The following is a 22,853-nucleotide window of genomic DNA, read 5'->3' as shown; positions in this document are numbered from 1 at the left end:
AAACAATAAATATTTGGCGTTACACAGGAACTGTCGATAATATCTGATGCCAAACATCACGAAGAGGGGTTCCCACTAGTCCATCACAATCCCTTGTCAATATTGCATTCAAGAGCCGGACCGCCTCATCGTAAAGTTCGTTACCTCCCCCTAATAAAGGCCCAGAAGGAAAGGAGCAGAGCCAGGTGCAGAAGATAGGAAAGCGGGATAAGAGATGTTTGTGGGTTGTAAATGGGCAAGGCTACCGGCTTCGGCCGCCTAATCATGATCGGGACAATGGACACGAGAACCAGTTCAGGTGGGCTGGCCTCGGGCAGAGGAGGCAGCCTTTGTCGAGTCATGCAGCTTCAGCGTGATCTGGTTTAAGGTGTACGTGTCATGTAAGAGGTGAATCTCCGGCTAAGGCTACGTGTCCTTAATCAAAGTGGAGTGAAATGAAGTGATCAGAGGCTATTGCATATGTGAGGGCAAGGAAACACAAAATGGCGGCCATGATCTAAGATGGATGCCATGGGTAGATCAGAAATGTGTTCATAACAGGAGTGCTCTTGCTCGTATCGTAGCGAAAACACCAGGATATGCTAAATGGATCATTTGCGGTTCGCTGATACTAATATTATGTATTTCCGACAAACTTGAAAACACGGGTTCAAATCGTCACGGAACCTCAGACCCTCCTTTTGCCCTTACATAGGCAATTACTCAGTCTATATCAGAGTCTAGTTCTATACTCATCAGGTCAGTGACATGTTGTTGTATCATTATCCTTTCTCGTGCCTTTTCTCCAAACGCAGGTGGTTTCCTAAAACAGGTTGCAGCACAAAGGCTACACAGGGCTGGACCACACTGGATAATCAGGCAGCATGAGAAGAGGAATACTAAGATGACACCAATGACCATTAGAACCTTCCATCCCCACGCTGAGATCAGAGTCCAAACCCACTCCATAAAGGACCAGTTTCCCTTGTCTACATGTATAGAGTCGGAAATCTTGTGTAGCTTAGAGATCGCCTCATAGACTGTTGGAGCATTATTAGGAATAAAGACACAGCAGCTCGATTGGATCATTCTGCATACCCCACCTCGGTCTGCAAGGATAACGTCTAAAACCATACGGTTTTGCAACGTCATGAGTCTATCCGCCTGAAGCTCAGCTGTCAGGTTGCTAAGGGCACCAGCAGTTTCGGTAATAGTAGATTCAACTACCCGTGTTAGCTGACGTATGTTTCTACTATTGGCCATAGGCCCCCAAAACGGAAGGAAGCCTTTGAAGAAGTCTCCAGCTTCCTGACCAGCGGTATCTTCTTTGCTGAAGACACCTCTCGCTACTCTGGTTCTGTGGTAATCAGATGAAGCAGTGTATGTTGGAGGCAACAGTCGAGCAATATAGCATGAACCTGAAAAGTCAGCAGGCAACCATGTATAAGCTCGGTCTCGACAAATGAAATAGGTACCCCTAGCAGTGAGGAAGGCAGGGGAAGAGTTAGCCGGAAACACATAAGTCTCAACGCACTCACTCCTCCCTAGCTGAGCTCTCGGATTTCTCCCATTACCTTGCAAACAGACCTGACCTCGGTGAGGTACGACCCAGATTGGAGTTGAGCTTTTACGCTTGCTTTCTCCTAAACTAAGGCGATACTCTGAAGTATTCCAACTCAAATACACTCGCAGTTCGTCCCTAGGGTAAGATGGAGTATTATTGACATCCTTGATCATGTCAATAATTCCCTGGACTAAAGCTTTGTTGGCAGAGTTATATTTAGTGGAACGTGGTGGACGCGGAGGATAGGTCTCAAGGGCATAAGCAAAGATGGTTTGAAGGGCCTGAAATGATCCATTGTAGCTGAAAGGCAAAACCAGATAGGGAATACCTTTATCCATAGTGTGGGGTATCAAGCCACACACCCAGCAGTCTGTAGTGTTAACTACCAGTTGGTGTTGGTGCAAGAGCTGTACAAAAGTGTTGTTAATGAACTCTGTACGTCGGGCTTGCTCATGTTCAGGAAACGAGTGAAAAGAGTGTATAGAAGAAACAGTAGAAGTAACAGGATCAAGGGGAGGTACTGTAGTAACTGGCACAAAAATCAGATTTATACTAAAGACTATTCCACCCATCAATGTTGCTAAAATAATCAAAAATGTAACGGCACATTGCATCAAAAAGCATTTGCTACGAAGAATTTTGTACAGTCTGTTTCTGTGAACATAAATCACATTTTCTTGTTGCAGCGCAGGAAGCTCCATCTTCTACAATCCGCTCGCGACCACTGATGATGTGTACGTAGATGAAAATGCCTCTGTCAGCCCTGGGAGTTCCCAAAACCAACAGAAAGATCGACCTTGTGTCAGACCCCTGCAAATTCAAACTAGGCACACAGCCACGACCCTACGGCTACCCAGACAGCAAGGCAATTTAAAAACAATAAACAATAGCAAACTTCCTGGCTGAAAAGCAAAAGTTCAATATATATATATATATCAAAATTACAATATGCAGTTGCCTGCTTTATTAGTCCTTTTTATGGCTTCTAAGGTTGTATCTCTTCTTCGCTGGTACTGTTTGATCGGAAAATAGTGTATCACTAGCAGCTGTTGCAGAGTTTAAGTTCGCAGATAACAAAGTTTCTTCTGATGCTGAAGACAAATGTTCAATGTTCGAAGGAGTTTTCTCAGGAGGAGAGTCAGGTTTCAAAGTGTCAGTAATCAAATCGGCATCACTGAAAGGGATAAATTTCGGGGTGATTTCAGATTCGGAGGCACCAATTCCCTTCTTCACCCAGTCGTCGTAAGGCAGCGGCAACGGAACACGCTTTACGTGAGAAGCGTGAATCCAATGCTTGCGGCCTGCAACACGTACGGCTGTCCTCGTTGCCAGCAGGACCTGGAAGGGACCGATGTAGCGAGGCTGAAGATTCTTTGTCCTCGCGAAGTTTCTGACCACCACGTGGTCGCCGGGTTTCAGTTGATGCCCTGGACTCTCCGGAGGCTTTGGTAGTGCATCGAAAACCTGTTGATGAATAAGACTCAATTTAGCAGTCAAGTCGTAAAGGTAGTCTATCAGCATAGGATATTCAATAGAGCAAAATTGTTTAGGCCTTGACACACCCCAGATATTTGCCGGGCGGCCAAACACAATCTCGTATGGAGAAAGCCCTATTCTAGAATGCACTGTTGCTCTCGTTGATAACAAGGCCAAAGGAAGTGCGTCTGGCCAAGCCAAACCTGTGGATGCTTGTATTTTGGCTATCTTCAGCTTGAGGGTGCCATTATAACCCTCCACTAGACCAGCTGACTGGGGATGGTTCGCACTATGAAATTTTTGTTTCAAACCTAGGCCTGCACATACACTCTGCATAACTTTCCCTATAAACTCACTTCCGTTATCTGACCATACAATCCGTGGCATACCGAATCTAGGGAAATATTCTTTGAGAAGAATTTTGGCAGTTGATAAGGCGGTATTGTCCTTCAGTGGGTATGCTTCTATCCACCTGGAAAAAGCACAAACCACCACCAGGACGTATTTCAAGTTATTACAGCGTTCCATGTGAATGAAATCTAACTGAATCACTTCAAAGGGACAGGAAGGAGGAGCGAAATGACCAGCTGGAGTTGGAGTTCCCTTGCCAGGGTTATGCATCAAGCACACCATACAATTTTTCACCACTCTCTCTGCACACTTACTGATCCCATCATTCTTCCAGACCGGAGCCAACATCTTACAGATACCTTTAGAACTTATATGCGCTACTCCGTGCGCCATTGTCACTACTGCAAGCACATACGCATCCGGCAACATCCAACGTTGTTGCTCTGTCAAATCAATCCAACATCCATTCGAGTCCAACTTGCCCGTACTCTCTCTCCATACATGTTTCTCTTCCTCAGTCGCTTCTTTCTGAATCTCCTTCACACTTTCCATTGTATCTTCACACATCCCAGACTCAGCGATCCATCTTGCAGATGTTGCAACATACATTCTACTCATCACATCTCTAGCTGTCTGTTTAGCAATTTCATCAGCAAAAGCATTCCCACGTCCAACATCATCCGTGATTGCTTTATGAGCACTGCACTTTACAATTGCAACTTCAGTTGGCAAGGTTAGAGATTCCAACAAGTCGTTAACTAGCTGACCATGCTGGATCTTAGTCCCATGGGACGTAATGAAACCTCTTTCTCTCCACAACCGGCCAAAACTATGGGCCACGCCAAATGCGTACTGACTATCTGTGAACACATTCACTCTCTTTCCCTCAGCTAAAACACATGCTCTCGTTAGAGCTATTAATTCTGCAGCTTGGGCAGAATTCTGACTCACTCTTGCAGTCTCCACAATCGTCTTCAAAGTTGTCACCGCATAAGCAGCAGTCACATCACCATTTTCCAATTTAAAACATGACCCGTCCACATATAGCGTACCATCCGGATTGGGTAACGGAGTATCTTTCAGGTCAATGCGTCCTTTTGTCTCTTCCTCCGTTTTAAAATAGCAGTCATGTGGCTCAGAATCACTCGACTCTTGATCAGTCGGCAACAGCGTTGCTGGATTCAATACATTACACCTTTTGATCTGAATATGACTCGCTAGTAGTGTCAGTTCGTAACCAGATAATCTCGCACTGGTAAGGTGTTGTGTCTTCGTTCGATTCATGAGTGTATCCACTGCATGAGGAACCATGACCACTAGCATATTGTTCATCACCAAACCAGCAGATTGCCGAATGGAAGCCGCAGCTGCCGCTGTAGCTCTCAAACAACTAGGCAACGCTCTGGCTACCGGATCTAATGTTGATGAGAAATACGCACAAGGGCGTTGTTTATCACCAAACTTCTGTGTCAGGACACTCAACGCGTAACCTTCTCTCTCGTGAACGTAGAGCGTGAATGGTTTACTGTAATCAGGTGTACCCAATACAGGAGCTGAACACAAGGCTTTTCGTAATTCGGTAAAGCTCTCTTGACATTCATCAGACCATGGCACCGGACTCGGAACATTTTTCCCAGTCAAAGCTACCAATGGTTTCGCTAAAAGAGAAAAATTTGGGATCCACTGCCTACAGTAGGAGGTAATACCTAAAAAGGCACGTACTTCTCTCTGTGTGCGTGGAACACTCATTTGCGTAATTGCTTTTATTCTTTCTGGGGTCAACTTCCTTCCCTCCTTTGACAAGAGATGACCTAGGTAGGTCACTTCTTGGCAGCAGTATTGCATCTTGGAAGGGGATACTTTGTGATTCAAATCAGACAAATGATGTAACAACGATACTGTAGCTGCTTTGCAAGTTTCCTTGTCATCGGCAGCCACTAAAAGATCATCTACGTACTGTACTAGGGCAGAACCTGGAGGAAGGACAAAAGAATCTAGCTGACTTTTTAATGCTTGACTGTAAATAGATGGACTCTCACAGTAGCCTTGTGGAGCGCGTTTAAATCTGAAGCTTCGACCTCCTAGACAGAAGCCAAAAATATCCCTGCTTTCCTCTGCTATCGGAATGCTGAAAAAAGCATTCTTCAAGTCGATGACTGAGAACCAATTGGCTGTAGCAGGAATCAATGTTAACAAGGCAGTAATGTCTGGAACCACAGGAAACTGTGGAACCACAATCTTATTGACTTCTCTAAGATCTATGACAAACCTATATACTGGAGGCTTCGTAGGATCAGTTCGTTTCAGAATTGGCAATACAGGACTATTACAAACATTTCCTCGAGTTTCTTCAACCACACCTTTCTTAATCAAATCTTGCACAATCAATAAAAGTGCACGTTCTCCTTCACTTGATATTTTATATTGGGGAATTCTAGGAAATTTTACATTTGCTTTCAAAGTTACTACATACGGTGGTATTTCTAGAAGGCCTACATCATTAGGACCAGTCGCCCAAAGAGAATTAGGGAGTGAGCGCAGCTCTGGCGGGAGTGCGTCCATTGACAAGTACATCGGAGAAGTGAGTCTTTTACCCAAAGTAAGCTGTACTCCTTCCGGAGAACAGTACAATGTCGCATATAGTCGTTTTAACAAATCTAAACCAAGCAGATTTTCATTACAACCTGTCGTCAAAATCAAGGGTGCTTTCAATTGGCATGGTCCAACAGAAATAGACAAAGGATTAGATATCGGGTTGTAAACAGGGGCGCCTGAAAAACCTACGGAAACATTCGTTGAGCCAGACAAAGGTGCGCCAGGGAGTTTCGCATGAATGATAGAACTTTTTGCTGCACCAGTATCCAACAGAAACGGTTCGACTACACCTGATGTTGCTACTGCGACATAAGGCCCACTCTGATCCACTGGAACTGATACTACTCCCTCTCTCTGTCCATGGCTGTCCTAGTACCCATTTTGCTGGAATCCCTCATCAACTTCACAATAATCCTCAACAAGATATTGCTGAGATCTATTCTGTTGAACTGACTGTACGTTTCGTTGATCAAAGTGATTAGAGGGACGATCATTCGTTTGCGGAGGCATAGCACCTCGCCCTCGACCTCTAGTATTCTGCGCAAAACCACCACGACCTCTCTGAGCTGCTGCTGCATTATTTTGCGCTAAAATCGGACATTCATTCTTGTAGTGACCCTCTTTCTTACAGTACGCACACTGATTCCACTGATATTGAGGCCTGGTTGAACTATAATCTGTCCTTTGATACGAATTCTGTTGCATATTAGTCTGGTTCGTGCGAGGCGGATACGCCTGCTGTAAAAGAACTTTAGTCTTTAAATCTTTCGTTTTCTTCTCTGATTTCTCCTTTTCCTCTTTATCCCTATTTTCGTAGTACTGCGCAGTCGCAAGTATTTGCGCTGTTGTGGAAACAGCCCACGCACTCTCTGAATCCTTTAATTTATTGCATAATTCAGGTAACAAATTATGCACAAATTTATCGACAAACAATCTCTGTCCTCCTTCTGTACTCATATCCTGACCACTATGGTCTACAAAAGTCTCTTCGAACCTCGTGAAGAAGTCGGAGACACTTTCATCTTTCTTTTGCTTGCATGCGGACAATTTATCCCAATTAACACGTAACGCAGGCATCAAAGTCTTCATTAAGTCAATTATTCTACCTGGAAGATTAGCAATTAGGGGTTCGGGTTTTGCACCACCCGTTTGCTGACCATCTGCTGCAGTGATAGCTGCCCAATCACCACCTAAAGCTGCTTGATGATCCTCTCTACGAATTTTAGCCCACACTGGTTGTGGAACTACATTGCCAAATAGCATGTCAATGTCTGCCAAATTCATTATACAAGCTTCAACTGTCTGTGTCAATTCCTTGTAATATCCGGCCGGATTCTTACGCGGATCTGGTAAGGCCTGTTTCACTGCTAGTACTTCAGCTCGCTTCCATGGAATGTGTATCCACACTCGTTGGAACTGTGCTGGAGCAGCTGCAATACCTGCATTATCATCACGTTGTATTGCTTCGCGCCAGATTGGAGGAACCTCCCTCATAGGATATTGGCGACTTAGCTTCATTTTACCTTTCTCTAAATCTCTCGGCGAACGAAGAGATGGATCATTCCTAAAACTCAAAATAAGTTCCATCGCTTCTTGTATATTATCACCCACTATCATTCCTGCAGCAAACTATTTTTGCACCTTAATTAAATCCTCCAAGTCTGATTCAACATCATCTTCCTCTATTTCCTCACGTAGCAACGAGCACATCTCATCAAAGACGTATCGTTGCGTTGGTTCCTTCCACTGCATAAACGTATCTAATACATCTCTCGTATTATATCTTCTAACTTTCGTAATCCATCTGAGAGCCGTGGAATCTAAAACTCCCCGTTCTTCAGTACTTGGTAGCTGACTACGTCTCTGAACTGAATCAGAAGTAGGAGTCTTAATTAAGGATTTATATAAAGGGGACAGAATATTAACAACAGAATCAGTTATTTTTCGACGTACAGAAAGTGGAGTTAATACACTTGCAGACGTAGAGAACACAGTAGAGGTAGGAACAGATTGTGAAGCAGTAGGAGTATCGATGAAAATAGTTTGTGAAGTAGTAGGTGTAAGCGAGACAGATACAGGTATAGAAGTCGGCAACCCAGGAAGAGGAGGAGCCGTAGGAATATTCACATTAACCACAGGAGGTACAGGAACTAGATTCTGAGGAACAAGAACACCAGGTTGTCCAGCAACCGGCAATTGAACATTCGGTACAAGTTGAGCCGCAGCACCTTGTGCGTACGGTGGAGGTGAACGTAACAGATAAGACAACAGAGGATCATTTTCGGGATCCTCCAGTATCTTAGCTGTTTTCGATGACAAGGCAGGGTAGCACTTGTCAATCGCTAAATTATGCTCTCTAATTGCTACATCTATAGCCTTTTCGCACTCATTATCTTGCAGTTGTTTAGTTGCTTGCTCTAGAGTTAACTCTTCTTGCTCTTTTTGCTCTTTCTTCAACCTTTTCATTTCTCTCTGTTTAGATTCTTTTCGCCAGTAACGGAAAGAATCAAACATTGCCGGCCGGGCTTTCTTACTAAACAGTTTCGCTTCTAAATTATCAAGGATCTCGGGTTCAAAACTACCATGTAGTGGCCAACTAAGGACACCATCTTTCTTACAGTAACGGACCCATATCTCATTATAAGATATAGGACCCACGCCATACTTGCAATATAGGTCATAAAGGGGAGTCCCAATTGGAGGAACCAAACAAGAATCCTCCAATCGTGAGTCATGGTTGCAACCGAAACAAGACAACATTTTCCGACTTACCATTTTCAGTCTGGAACACAAAACAAACAAAACACGAAACAGATATGTGCACTTGAACCAAGAACTTAGGCCTACCAGAACCAAACTAATGTATCGATACCCAAACTGAACCAAAATAGATTATCGTAACCAGAACAACTAGTGATAATCTTACGAAACCAAACCAAACCAAGAACCGATCAAGGATTTTTAACAATCCTCACAAAGTAACCAGCTAGCTATCACTAAATACTTAACTGAGGCACTGAAGACGTCACCAAGGAGAAACCCGTCACGTTTCGCTGTACTAAGGCTGCACCTCGGGTCCAAGACAGGGCGACGGTCAAGGCAACGGCTCACTGCAGCCGTCCTGAACGGGAACCCTCGTGGAAGAGAACTTCAGGGCCACTTTTGCGATATGCCGGGATCGATGAAGTGGGGCGCCTCCCTCAGGAATCTTCACACGAAGCTTCTCGAACTCTTCAGGCTTTTGGACCGGTACCGAATGACGTCGCTCCACGTTGGGCGCCAATTGGAGTTCTGGACTTTTTGGTTCCGTCCAGAGGTGTCAGGGAACAACACCCAAAGACCCCGGAGTTCCACCTGCCTTGGTGCGCAAATGAACAGAAACACGGGCTTCTCGATGGTGGCGTCAAAGACCAAAGGTTTATTACTGCAGGGACACAGAAATCACAGAATCTACACACGGGCAGAATCTAGGAGACTGTTCGATTTGTACATTGAGGGTTGCTCCTTTTATACCAAAAATTGTGCTTCAGGCAAATATTTCACATGTCAGTACATTCCCAAACCTTTGTGTCTAAAACAATAAATATTTGGCGTTACACAGGAACTGTCGATAATATCTGATGCCAAACATCACGAAGAGGGGTTCCCACTAGTCCATCACAATCCCTTGTCAATATTGCATTCAAGAGCCGGACCGCCTCATCGTAAAGTTCGTTACCTCCCCCTAATAAAGGCCCAGAAGGAAAGGAGCAGAGCCAGGTGCAGAAGATAGGAAAGCGGGATAAGAGATGTTTGTGGGTTGTAAATGGGCAAGGCTACCGGCTTCGGCCGCCTAATCATGATCGGGACAATGGACACGAGAACCAGTTCAGGTGGGCTGGCCTCGGGCAGAGGAGGCAGCCTTTGTCGAGTCATGCAGCTTCAGCGTGATCTGGTTTAAGGTGTACGTGTCATGTAAGAGGTGAATCTCCGGCTAAGGCTACGTGTCCTTAATCAAAGTGGAGTGAAATGAAGTGATCAGAGGCTATTGCATATGTGAGGGCAAGGAAACACAAAATGGCGGCCATGATCTAAGATGGATGCCATGGGTAGATCAGAAATGTGTTCATAACAGGAGTGCTCTTGCTCGTATCGTAGCGAAAACACCAGGATATGCTAAATGGATCATTTGAGGTTCGCTGATACTAATATTATGTATTTCCGACAAACTTGAAAACACGGGTTCAAATCGTCACGGAACCTCAAGTGATTGAGTCTGTGTGTCACTTGTCTCTTTCAAGGGACATGTGAGAAAGGAACAGCAGCACCATAGACTTCAGATGGGAGAGAGCAAGCAAGGATGAATATTTCCCTCAAATCCAAATACTTACAGTACCTAAAAGATGACAAGTGCGATATGATGTTCTGCAATTGTAAGGATTTGCCATGTGTGGTAGATAAATATGCATAGTTAGTGAGGTTTTTCCCAGAATGTGAGTATCGTTAGGCTGGCAAATGTCAGGCACTCCTTTGGGAGTATGAGGCCAAGAACATATTTGGGAAGTTTGCTACAGTCATCTGTAGGATCGAAAGACACTGGGGGAATCGTTACAGAGGGAGCCAGGCTTCACAAAATGTGGTAACAGTTGGACAGAAATCTTTAGCAGGGACTTTTGTCTACCCCCAATGTGGGACCAGGACCGCAGTACCTCTGTGTCTCTGAAACATATTTTGACCTCTGGACACCACCATCTCAATACCCCTCAAATGTTCCCCCTGGTACCCCAGCTTTGGTAGTGCATCAACCAGGTTTCAATCATTTGAGTGACCACAAACACCCTTCCTATGTGCCTTCCATTTACATTCAGTCAGTAACCCAGCTGCTTCGTTCGCTGTTCAATCTCAAGTGACAGTTGGATGCACATTGCAGGGGTATACAGGCATTTACCGTACTGTACAGGCCCTCTCAGTACAGCCAGACTACACTTCTTAAAATCATAAATACATGCTTTGCCCAACAGTAAGGCCAGGCCTTTCCTCTGTAGTTCATGGCCAACGTCAGGAGGAAAACATCAACTGAAGAGCATGCCAAAATTCTCTACAGACACTGCCAATCCTCACACTTTTGCCTATTCGCATGCTGAGGTTATTCACTATGAACCACCAAACCAATTGCAACAGTAGCCTCTCCCTGCCTCATTCGTATGCTCCGATGCCACCTTTATTTAGCAAGTGTTAGTGCTCTCGGATTTTGTAGCGCGATGCGCTATAGCCTCTGTTTTCAACAGAAATGTCCTAAAGGTACCTATACCAATCTGCAGGGTGGGGAGGAAGGGGGCTGCTGCTGCTGGCAGTAACATTTTGGGGCACCCCACCTGCAAAAATACAGCCAAATGCTCCTTGTTTTACCTTTCAATAGCATAACTGCAGCATAATCGTATGGTGACCCCTGTTGTTAATAGAAACTGTCAAACAGCTTCTTGCCCCCCCGTTGCCCCTAACCATTTGGGGTACACCCCATGAGGGAGGATCAGAGCAATACAAACTAATGGTAGCCCCTCAAAAAGTACCTGGAAGCCAAGCCATTGTGTGCACCTCATCGCCTTCACGTTGCGCCCAAGCACCTTTTAATACTGCTCCCCCAAATTTTGACTGCCCCCTCCCACCAGAAATCAGAGAGTATGGGGGGGGTGCAGTAAAAAATTATTTGCAGTACCCCACAACAAGTCAGGATCCTCCTCCACCTATTCCTCTGCTCTCTGAACCCACCCATTCTGCCCAGGCTCTGCCAATACCCCTCCTCTCTGACCCCACCCACTCTGACTAGGCTCTTCCTATACCCCTCCTCTCTGCCCAGGCTCCGCCTATACTCCTCCTCTCTGACCCCACCCACTCCAACTTGGCTCCTCCTATGCTCCTCCTCTCTGACCCCTCCCACTCTGTCTAGGCTCCTCCTATACCCCTCCTCTCTGACCCCACCCACTCTGACTTGGCTCCTCCTATGCTCCTCCTCTCTGACCCAGCTCCTCCTATACTCCTTCTCTCTGACCCCACCCACTCTGACTTGGCTCCTCCTATACCCCTCCTCTCTGACCCAGCTCCTCCTATACTCCTCCTCTCTGACCCCACCCACTCTGACTTGGCTCCTCCTATACCCCTCCTCTCTGACCCCACCCACTCTGACTTGGCTCCTCCTATGCTCCTCCTCTCTGACCCAGCTCCTCCTATACTCCTCCTCTCTGACCCCACCCACTCTGACTTGGCTCCTCCTATACCCCTCCTCTCTGACCCAGCTCCTCCTATACTCCTCCTCTCTGACCCCACCCACTCTGACTTGGCTCCTCCTCCTCCTGCACACAACACCTGTTCCCTTTCTTTCACCTCTCTCTGTTCAGGCCACACCGATTTTACTTACCAACCAATCTGCAATCCCTCATTCACTAGGCATGATTCCACTCTTACACAACACACAGACACATTTTACTTACCAATTGGCCATTTAGGCCCACCTCCAACTTACCTCTGCTCTGCCACCATCAGTCACCTGGTGCCGAACCCGGGATTCGAACCCTGGTTGCCTGCATGGAAGGCAGGCACTTACCCACTAGACCACACTGGTTTCCATGTAAGTAGCCTATCAAATTGTCCTTATGTCATGGTCATCCTTTTCATGTGCAATGGAAGCCGCAGGGAAGGACACCAAGGCCTGTATGTTGCTTGTAGTTACTACTGCAATCCTCTGGAACACTAAGGAGCTATAGCTCAAAGGAAAGTCTTGTACCTTTGGTGCGGACAGCCCTCACAGGCCAGGGTTCGAATCCTGCCAATGCTGTAGAGGTATCCCAAGGTGGAAATTTTCAAAAAGTGAATGTTTGTTTTTTTGCTAAGATTTTTTTTTACTTGGTAACAGAGGAGAAAAGTGGACACTCTTTTTGGCATAAGTGTCCCAAAATTTCAAATGTTTTCCCTCATGACCTTCTACCAACCTCCCTATTTCTCAAGTAGGTGCAATAGGGACAAGGCCTTATTTTCCTTTATCAATGTCTTCATTCTTTGTCCTTTAAGTTTGGTGAATTGCAGAGTGCAATTGTGGTATTGGGGGTTATAACTGAGCACAAGAATGCGAGGAAGGTGCTACACTTATTGTAAAATAGGTTGGATGATGGTGATTTTTCATTTTGGTGTGAGCCACTCGCTCAAATCAGGGGTTTGGTGCCAGTGAGCTTGGATAGAAATAAAGGTCAAGTATGAGCTCTGGCTAATGAAATGATGGGTCAAGTTTGAGGCAAGCTAGAGTCCATTTATTAGGTGCAATAAGAAGCTAGAAAGATTGTTTCCTTTAAGAGACAGACAAGGGCAGAGTCAAGCCTTTGCTCTAGTAGGTCTGCATCATCCCTGCTGCAGGATGTGAAGGAATGGACCTCCACAGCAATGCGCTGTGCCGGGCTGGGCTGCGCTGGCCTGGGCTGGGCTGGGCCTGCCCTGGCACTGTGAATTAATCACCCACCTCCTTCCTTTGAGGAACGCCCACGAACGCCCTTGTTCTGTATACAGGCTGACAGCAGGCAATTTAGGACCCTGCTAAATGAGGGTGATGTCCCCATGTGCTTCCTTCAAGTGGCAAAATCCTTCGTCTAAGGCAGGTGGGCTTTTTAAAAGTTTGGTTGAAGACCATATGTTGGAGGCGGTATCACAGCACAAGCCGCCGACCGTCTCAGAAGAAAGTGTGCATAGGAGGATTTTATTTGCATAGGACAGCCCTCTTCTCAGTCCCATTCTTATGCTGCAGTTGCCATGAAGTGTTACTAGAGGGCAGCAGTATGAACAAAAGAGCACACTGAGGCTTTTCTTCTGCTTGCTGACATGATTCTTGTTCATGGTGGTCTTGCAGGGCCTAATTAGTGAAGGACTGCTTTGACTGAGGGGATGAGGAATGGCAGGCCTGTATTTGTGGTGAAGGGGGAATATTTGGAAGGTAAACAGCAAGATGAAAACGTCAAAGCATATATGTTTGCTGAGTGATTGAGTCTGTGTGTCACTTGTCTCTTTCAAGGGACATGTGAGAAAGGAACAGCAGCACCATAGACTTCAGATGGGAGAGAGCAAGCAAGGATGAATATTTCCCTCAAATCCAAATACTTACAGTACCTCAAAGATGACAAGTGCGATATGATGTTCTGCAATTGTAAGGATTTGCCATGTTTGGTAGATAAATATGCATAGTTAGTGAGGTTTTTCCCAGAATGTGAGTATCGTTAGGCTGGCAAATGTCAGGCACTCCTTTGGGAGTATGAGGCCAAGAACATATTTGGGAAGTTTGCTACAGTCATCTGTAGGATCGAAAGACACTGGGGGAATCGTTACAGAGGGAGCCAGGCTTCACAAAATGTGGTAACAGTTGGACAGAAATCTTTAGCAGGGACTTTTGTCTACCCCCAATGTGGGACCAGGACCGCAGTACCTCTGTGTCTCTGAAACATATTTTGACCTCTGGACACCACCATCTCATTACCCCTCAAATGTTCCCCCTGGTACCCCAGCTTTGGTAGTGCATCAACCAGGTTTCAATCATTTGAGTGACCACAAACACCCTTCCTATGTGCCTTCCATTTACATTCAGTCAGTAACCCAGCTGCTTCGTTCGCTGTTCAATCTCAAGTGACAGTTGGATGCACATTGCAGGGGTATACAGGCATTTACCGTACTGTACAGGCCCTCTCAGTACAGCCAGACTACACTTCTTAAAATCATAAATACATGTTTTGCCCAACAGTAAGGCCAGGCCTTTCCTCTGTAGTTCATGGCCAACGTCAGGAGGAAAACATCAACTGAAGAGCATGCCAAAATTCTCTACAGACACTGCCAATCCTCACACTTTTGCCTATTCGCATGCTGAGGTTATTCACTATGAACCACCAAACCAATTGCAACAGTAGCCTCTCCCTGCCTCATTCGTATGCTCCGATGCCACCTTTATTTAGCAAGTGTTAGTGCTCTCGGATTTTGTAGCGCGATGCGCTATAGCCTCTGTTTTCAACAGAAATGTCCTCAAGGTACCTATACCAATCTGCAGGGTGGGGAGGAAGGGGGCTGCTGCTGCTGGCAGTAACATTTTGGGGCACCCCACCTGCAAAAATACAGCCAAATGCTCCTTGTTTTACCTTTCAATAGCATAACTGCAGCATAATCGTATGGTGACCCCTGTTGTTAATAGAAACTGTCAAACAGCTTCTTGCCCCCCCGTTGCCCCTAACCATTTGGGGTACACCCCATGAGGGAGGATCAGAGCAATACAAACTAATGGTAGCCCCTCAAAAAGTACCTGGAAGCCAAGCCATTGTGTGCACCTCATCGCCTTCACGTTGCGCCCAAGCACCTTTTAATACTGCTCCCCCAAATTTTGCCTGCCCCCTCCCAACAGAAATCAGAGAGTATGGGGGGGGGGTGCAGTAAAAAAGTATTTGCAGTACCCCACAATAAGTCAGGATCCTCCTCCACCTATTCCTCTGCTCTCTGAACCCACCCATTCTGCCCAGGCTCCGCCTATACCCCTCCTCTCTGACCCCACCCACTCTGACTAGGCTCTTCCTATACCCCTCCTCTCTGCCCAGGCTCCGCCTATACTCCTCCTCTCTGACCCCACCCACTCCGACTTGGCTCCTCCTATGCTCCTCCTCTCTGACCCCTCCCACTCTGTCTAGGCTCCTCCTATACCCCTCCACTCTGACCCAGCTCCTCCCATACTCCTCCTCTCTGACCCCACCCACTCTGACTTGGCTCCTCCTCCTCCTGCACACAACACCTGTTCCCTTTCTTTCACCTCTCTCTGTTCAGGCCACACCTATTTTACTTACCAACCAATCTGCAATCCCTCATTCACTAGGCATGATTCCACTCTTACACAACACACAGACACATTTTACTTACCAATTGGCCATTTAGGCCCACCTCCAACTTACCTCCGCTCTGCCACCATCAGTCACCTGGTGCCAAACCCGGGATTCGAACCCTGGTTGCCTGCATGGAAGGCAGGCACTTACCCACTGGACCACACTGGTTTCCATGTAAGTAGCGTATCAAATTGTCCTTATGTCATGGTCATCCTTTTCATGTGCAATGGAAGCCGCAGGGAAGGACACCAAGGCCTGTATGTTGCTTATAGTTACTACTGCAATCCTCTAGAACACTAAGGAGCTATAGCTCAAAGGAAAGTCTTGTACCTTTGGTGCGGACAGCCCTCACAGGCCAGGGTTCGAATCCTGCCAATGCTGTAGAGGTATCCCAAGGTGGAAATTTTCAAAAAGTGAATGGTTTTTTTTTTGCTAAGATTTTTTTTTACTTGGTAACAGAGGAGAAAAGTGGACACTCTTTTTGGCATGTGTGTCCCAAAATTTCAAATGTTTTCCCTCATGACCTTCTACCAACCTCCCTATTTCTCAAGTAGGTGCAATAGGGACAAGGCCTTATTTTCCTTTATCAATGTCTTCATTCTTTGTCCTTTAAGTTTGGTGAATTGCAGAGTGCAATTGTGGTATTGGGGGTTATAACTGAGCACAAGAATGCGAGGAAGGTGCTACACTTATTGTAAAATAGGTTGGATGATGGTGATTTTTCATTTTGGTGTGAGCCACTCGCTCAAATCAGGGGTTTGGTGCCAGTGAGCTTGGATAGAAATAAAGGTCAAGTATGAGCTCTGGCTAATGAAATGATGGGTCAAGTTTGAGGCAAGCTAGAGTCCATTTATTAGGTGCAATAAGAAGCTAGAAAGATTGTTTCCTTTAAGAGACAGACAAGGGCAGAGTCAAGCCTTTGCTCTAGTAGGTCTGCATCATCCCTGCTGCAGGATGTGAAGGAATGGACCTCCACAGCAATGCGCTGTGCCGGGCTGGGCTGCGCTGGCCTGGGCTGGGCTGGGCCTGCCCTGGCACTGTGAATTAATCACCCACCTCCTTCCTTTGAGGAACGCCCACGAACGCCCTTGTTCTGTATACAGGCTGACAGCAGGCAATTTAGGACCCTGCTAAATGAGGGTGATGTCCCCATGTGCTTCCTTCAAGTGGCAAAATCCTTCGTCTAAGGCAGGTGGGCTTTTTAAAAGTTTGGTTGAAGACCATATGTTGGAGGCGGTATCACAGCACAAGCCGCCGACCGTCTCAGAAGAAAGTGTGCATGGGAGGATATTATTTGCATAGGACAGCCCTCTTCTCAGTCCCATTCTTATGCTGCAGTTGCCATGAAGTGTTACTAGAGGGCAGCAGTATGAACAAAAGAGCACACTGAGGCTTTTCTTCTGCTTGCTGACATGATTCTTGTTCATGGTGGTCTTGCAGGGCCTAATTAGTGAAGGACTGCTTTGACTGAGGGGATGAGGAATGGCAGGCCTGTATTTGTGGTGAAGGGGGAATATTTGGAAGGTAAACAGCAAGATGAAAACGTCAAAGCATATATGTTTGCTGAGTGATTGAGTCTGTGTGTCACTTGTCTCTTTCAAGGGACATGTGAGAAAGGAACAGCAGCACCATAGACTTCAGATGGGAGAGAGCAAGCAAGGATGAATATTTCCCTCAAATCCAAATACTTACAGTACCTCAAAGATGACAAGTGCGATATGATGTTCTGCAATTGTAAGGATTTGCCATGTGTGGTAGATAAATATGCATAGTTAGTGAGGTTTTTCCCAGAATGTGAGTATCGTTAGGCTGGCAAATGTCAGGCACTCCTTTGGGAGTATGAGGCCAAGAACATATTTGGGAAGTTTGCTACAGTCATCTGTAGGATCGAAAGACACTGGGGGAATCGTTACAGAGGGAGCCAGGCTTCACAAAATGTGGTAACAGTTGGACAGAAATCTTTAGCAGGGACTTTTGTCTACCCCCAATGTGGGACCAGGACCGCAGTACCTCTGTGTCTCTGAAACATATTTTGACCTCTGGACACCACCATCTCATTACCCCTCAAATGTTCCCCCTGGTACCCCAGCCTTGGTAGTGCATCAACCAGGTTTCAATCATTTGAGTGACCACAAACACCCTTCCTATGTGCCTTCCATTTACATTCAGTCAGTAACCCAGCTGCTTCGTTCGCTGTTCAATCTCAAGTGACAGTTGGATGCACATTGCAGGGGTATACAGGCATTTACCGTACTGTACAGGCCCTCTCAGTACAGCCAGACTACACTTCTTAAAATCATAAATACATGTTTTGCCCAACAGTAAGGCCAGGCCTTTCCTCTGTAGTTCATGGCCAACGTCAGGAGGAAAACATCAACTGAAGAGCATGCCAAAATTCTCTACAGACACTGCCAATCCTCACACTTTTGCCTATTCGCATGCTGAGGTTATTCACTATGAACCACCAAACCAATTGCAACAGTAGCCTCTCCCTGCCTCATTCGTATGCTCCGATGCCACCTTTATTTAGCAAGTGTTAGTGCTCTCGGATTTTGTAGCGCGATGCGCTATAGCCTCTGTTTTCAACAGAAATGTCCTCAAGGTACCTATACCAATCTGCAGGGTGGGGAGGAAGGGGGCTGCTGCTGCTGGCAGTAACATTTTGGGGCACCCCACCTGCAAAAATACAGCCAAATGCTCCTTGTTTTACCTTTCAATAGCATAACTGCAGCATAATCGTATGGTGACCCCTGTTGTTAATAGAAACTGTCAAACAGCTTCTTGCCCCCCGTTGCCCCTAACCATTTGGGGTACACCCCATGAGGGAGGATCAGAGCAATACAAACTAATGGTAGCCCCTCAAAAAGTACCTGGAAGCCAAGCCATTGTGTGCACCTCATCGCCTTCACGTTGCGCCCAAGCACCTTTTAATACTGCTCCCCCAAATTTTGCCTGCCCCCTCCCAACAGAAATCAGAGAGTATGGGGGGGGGGGTGCAGTAAAAAAGTATTTGCAGTACCCCACAATAAGTCAGGATCCTCCTCCACCTATTCCTCTGCTCTCTGAACCCACCCATTCTGCCCAGGCTCCGCCTATACCCCTCCTCTCTGACCCCACCCACTCTGACTAGGCTCTTCCTATACCCCTCCTCTCTGCCCAGGCTCCGCCTATACTCCTCCTCTCTGACCCCACCCTCTCCGACTTGGCTCCTCCTATGCTCCTCCTCTCTGACCCCTCCCACTCTGTCTAGGCTCCTCCTATACCCCTCCACTCTGACCCAGCTCCTCCCATACTCCTCCTCTCTGACCCCACCCACTCTGACTTGGCTCCTCCTCCTCCTGCACACAACACCTGTTCCCTTTCTTTCACCTCTCTCTGTTCAGGCCACACCTATTTTACTTACCAACCAATCTGCAATCCCTCATTCACTAGGCATGATTCCACTCTTACACAACACACAGACACATTTTACTTACCAATTGGCCATTTAGGCCCACCTCCAACTTACCTCCGCTCTGCCACCATCAGTCACCTGGTGCCAAACCCGGGATTCGAACCCTGGTTGCCTGCATGGAAGGCAGGCACTTACCCACTGGACCACACTGGTTTCCATGTAAGTAGCCTATCAAATTGTCCTTATGTCATGGTCATCCTTTTCATGTGCAATGGAAGCCGCAGGGAAGGACACCAAGGCCTGTATGTTGCTTATAGTTACTACTGCAATCCTCTAGAACACTAAGGAGCTATAGCTCAAAGGAAAGTCTTGTACCTTTGCTGCGGACAGCCCTCACAGGCCAGGGTTCGAATCCTGCCAATGCTGTAGATGTATCCCAAGGTGGAAATTTTCAAAAAGTGAATGGTTTTTTTTTTGCTAAGATTTTTTTTTACTTGGTAACAGAGGAGAAAAGTGGACACTCTTTTTGGCATGTGTGTCCCAAAATTTCAAATGTTTTCCCTCATGACCTTCTACCAACCTCCCTATTTCTCAAGTAGGTGCAATAGGGACAAGGCCTTATTTTCCTTTATCAATGTCTTCATTCTTTGTCCTTTAAGTTTGGTGAATTGCAGAGTGCGATTGTGGTATTGGGGGTTATAACTGAGCACAAGAATGCGAGGAAGGTGCTACACTTATTGTAAAATAGGTTGGATGATGGTGATTTTTCATTTTGGTGTGAGCCACTCGCTCAAATCAGGGGTTTGGTGCCAGTGAGCTTGGATAGAAATAAAGGTCAAGTATGAGCTCTGGCTAATGAAATGATGGGTCAAGTTTGAGGCAAGCTAGAGTCCATTTATTAGGTGCAATAAGAAGCTAGAAAGATTGTTTCCTTTAAGAGACGGACAAGGGCAGAGTCAAGCCTTTGCTCTAGTAGGTCTGCATCATCCCTGCTGCAGGATGTGAAGGAATGGACCTCCACAGCAATGCGCTGTGCCGGGCTGGGCTGCGCTGGCCTGGGCTGGGCCTGCCCTGGCACTGTGAATTAATCACCCACCTCCTTCCTTTGAGGAACGCTCACGAACGCCCTTGTTCTGTATACAGGCTGACAGCAGGCAATTTAGGACCCTGCTAAATGAGGGTGATGTCCCCATGTGCTTCCTTCAAGTGGCAAAATCCTTCGTCTAAGGCAGGTGGGCTTTTTAAAAATTTGGTTGAAGACCATATGTTGGAGGCGGTATCACAGCACAAGCCGCCGACCGTCTCAGAAGAAAGTGTGCATGGGAGGATATTATTTGCATAGGACAGCCCTCTTCTCAGTCCCATTCTTATGCTGCAGTTGCCATGAAGTGTTACTAGAGGGCAGCAGTATGAACAAAAGAGCACACTGAGGCTTTTCTTCTGCTTGCTGACATGATTCTTGTTCATGGTGGTCTTGCAGGGCCTAAGGAGTGAAGGACTGCTTTGACTGAGGGGATGAGGAATGGCAGGCCTGTATTTGTGGTGAAGGGGGAATATTTGGAAGGTAAACAGCAAGATGAAAACGTCAAAGCATATATGTTTGCTGAGTGATTGAGTCTGTGTGTCACTTGTCTCTTTCAAGGGACATGTGAGAAAGGAACAGCAGCACCATAGACTTCAGATGGGAGAGAGCAAGCAAGGATGAATATTTCCCTCAAATCCAAATACTTACAGTACCTCAAAGATGACAAGTGCGATATGATGTTCTGCAATTGTAAGGATTTGCCATGTGTGGTAGATAAATATGCATAGTTAGTGAGGTTTTTCCCAGAATGTGAGTATCGTTAGGCTGGCAAATGTCAGGCACTCCTTTGGGAGTATGAGGCCAAGAACATATTTGGGAAGTTTGCTACAGTCATCTGTAGGATCGAAAGACACTGGGGGAATCGTTACAGAGGGAGCCAGGCTTCACAAAATGTGGTAACAGTTGGACAGAAATCTTTAGCAGGGACTTTTGTCTACCCCCAATGTGGGACCAGGACCGCAGTATCTCTGTGTCTCTGAAACATATTTTGACCTCTGGACACCACCATCTCAATACCCCTCAAATGTTCCCCCCTGGTACCCCAGCTTTGGTAGTGCATCAACCAGGTTTCAATCATTTGAGTGACCACAAACACCCTTCCTATGTGCCTTCCATTTACATTCAGTCAGTAACCCAGCTGCTTCGTTCGCTGTTCAATCTCAAGTGACAGTTGGATGCACATTGCAGGGGTATACAGGCATTTACCGTACTGTACAGGCCCTCTCAGTACAGCCAGACTACACTTCTTAAAATCATAAATACATGTTTTTCCCAACAGTAAGGCCAGGCCTTTCCTCTGTAGTTCATGGCCAACGTCAGGAGGAAAACATCAACTGAAGAGCATGCCAAAATTCTCTACAGACACTGCCAATCCTCACACTTTTGCCTATTCGCATGCTGAGGTTATTCACTATGAACCACCAAACCAATTGCAACAGTAGCCTCTCCCTGCCTCATTCGTATGCTCCGATGCCACCTTTATTTAGCAAGTGTTAGTGCTCTCGGATTTTGTAGCGCGATGCGCTATAGCCTCTGTTTTCAAAAGAAATGTCCTAAAGGTACCTATACCAATCTGCAGGGTGGGGAGGAAGGGGGCTGCTGCTGCTGGCAGTAACATTTTGGGGCACCCCACCTGCAAAAATACAGCCAAATGCTCCTTGTTTTACCTTTCAATAGCATAACTGCAGCATAATCGTATGGTGACCCCTGTTGTTAATAGAAACTGTCAAACAGCTTCTTGCCCCCCCGTTGCCCCTAACCATTTGGGGTACACCCCATGAGGGAGGATCAGAGCAATACAAACTAATGGTAGCCCCTCAAAAAGTACCTGGAAGCCAAGCCATTGTGTGCACCTCATCGCCTTCACGTTGCGCCCAAGCACCTTTTAATACTGCTCCCCCAAATTTTGACTGCCCCCTCCCAACAGAAATCAGAGAGTATGGGGGGGTGCAGTAAAAAAGTATTTGCAGTACCCCACAATAAGTCAGGATCCTCCTCCACCTATTCCTCAGCTCTCTGAACCCACCCATTCTGCCCAGGCTCCGCCTATACCCCTCGTCTCTGACCCCACCCACTCTGACTAGGCTCTTCCTATACCCCTCCTCTCTGCCCAGGCTCTGCCTATACTCCTCCTCTCTGACCCCACCCACTCTGACTTGGCTCCTCCCATGCTCCTCCTCTCTGACCCCTCCCACTCTGACTAGGCTCTTCCTATACCCCTCCTCTCTGCCCAGGCTCCTCCTATACTCCTCCTCTCTGACCCCACCCACTCTGACTTGGCTCCTCCTCCTCACAACACCTGTTCCCTTTCTTTCACCTCTCTCTGTTCAGGCCACACATATTTTACTTACCAACCAATCTGCAATCCCTCATTCACTAGGCATGATTCCACTCTTACACAACACACAGACACATTTTACTTACCAATTGGCCATTTAGGCCCACCTCCAACTTACCTCTGCTCTGCCACCATCAGTCACCTGGTGCCGAACCCGGGATTCGAACCCTGGTTGCCTGCATGGAAGGCAGGCACTTACCCAC

Source organism: Lissotriton vulgaris, chromosome 1_1 (genome assembly GCF_964263255.1).
Source record: "Lissotriton vulgaris chromosome 1_1, aLisVul1.2, whole genome shotgun sequence".
Taxonomy (NCBI): domain Eukaryota; kingdom Metazoa; phylum Chordata; class Amphibia; order Caudata; family Salamandridae; genus Lissotriton; species Lissotriton vulgaris.
Note: the sequence above shows the minus strand (reverse complement) of the source record.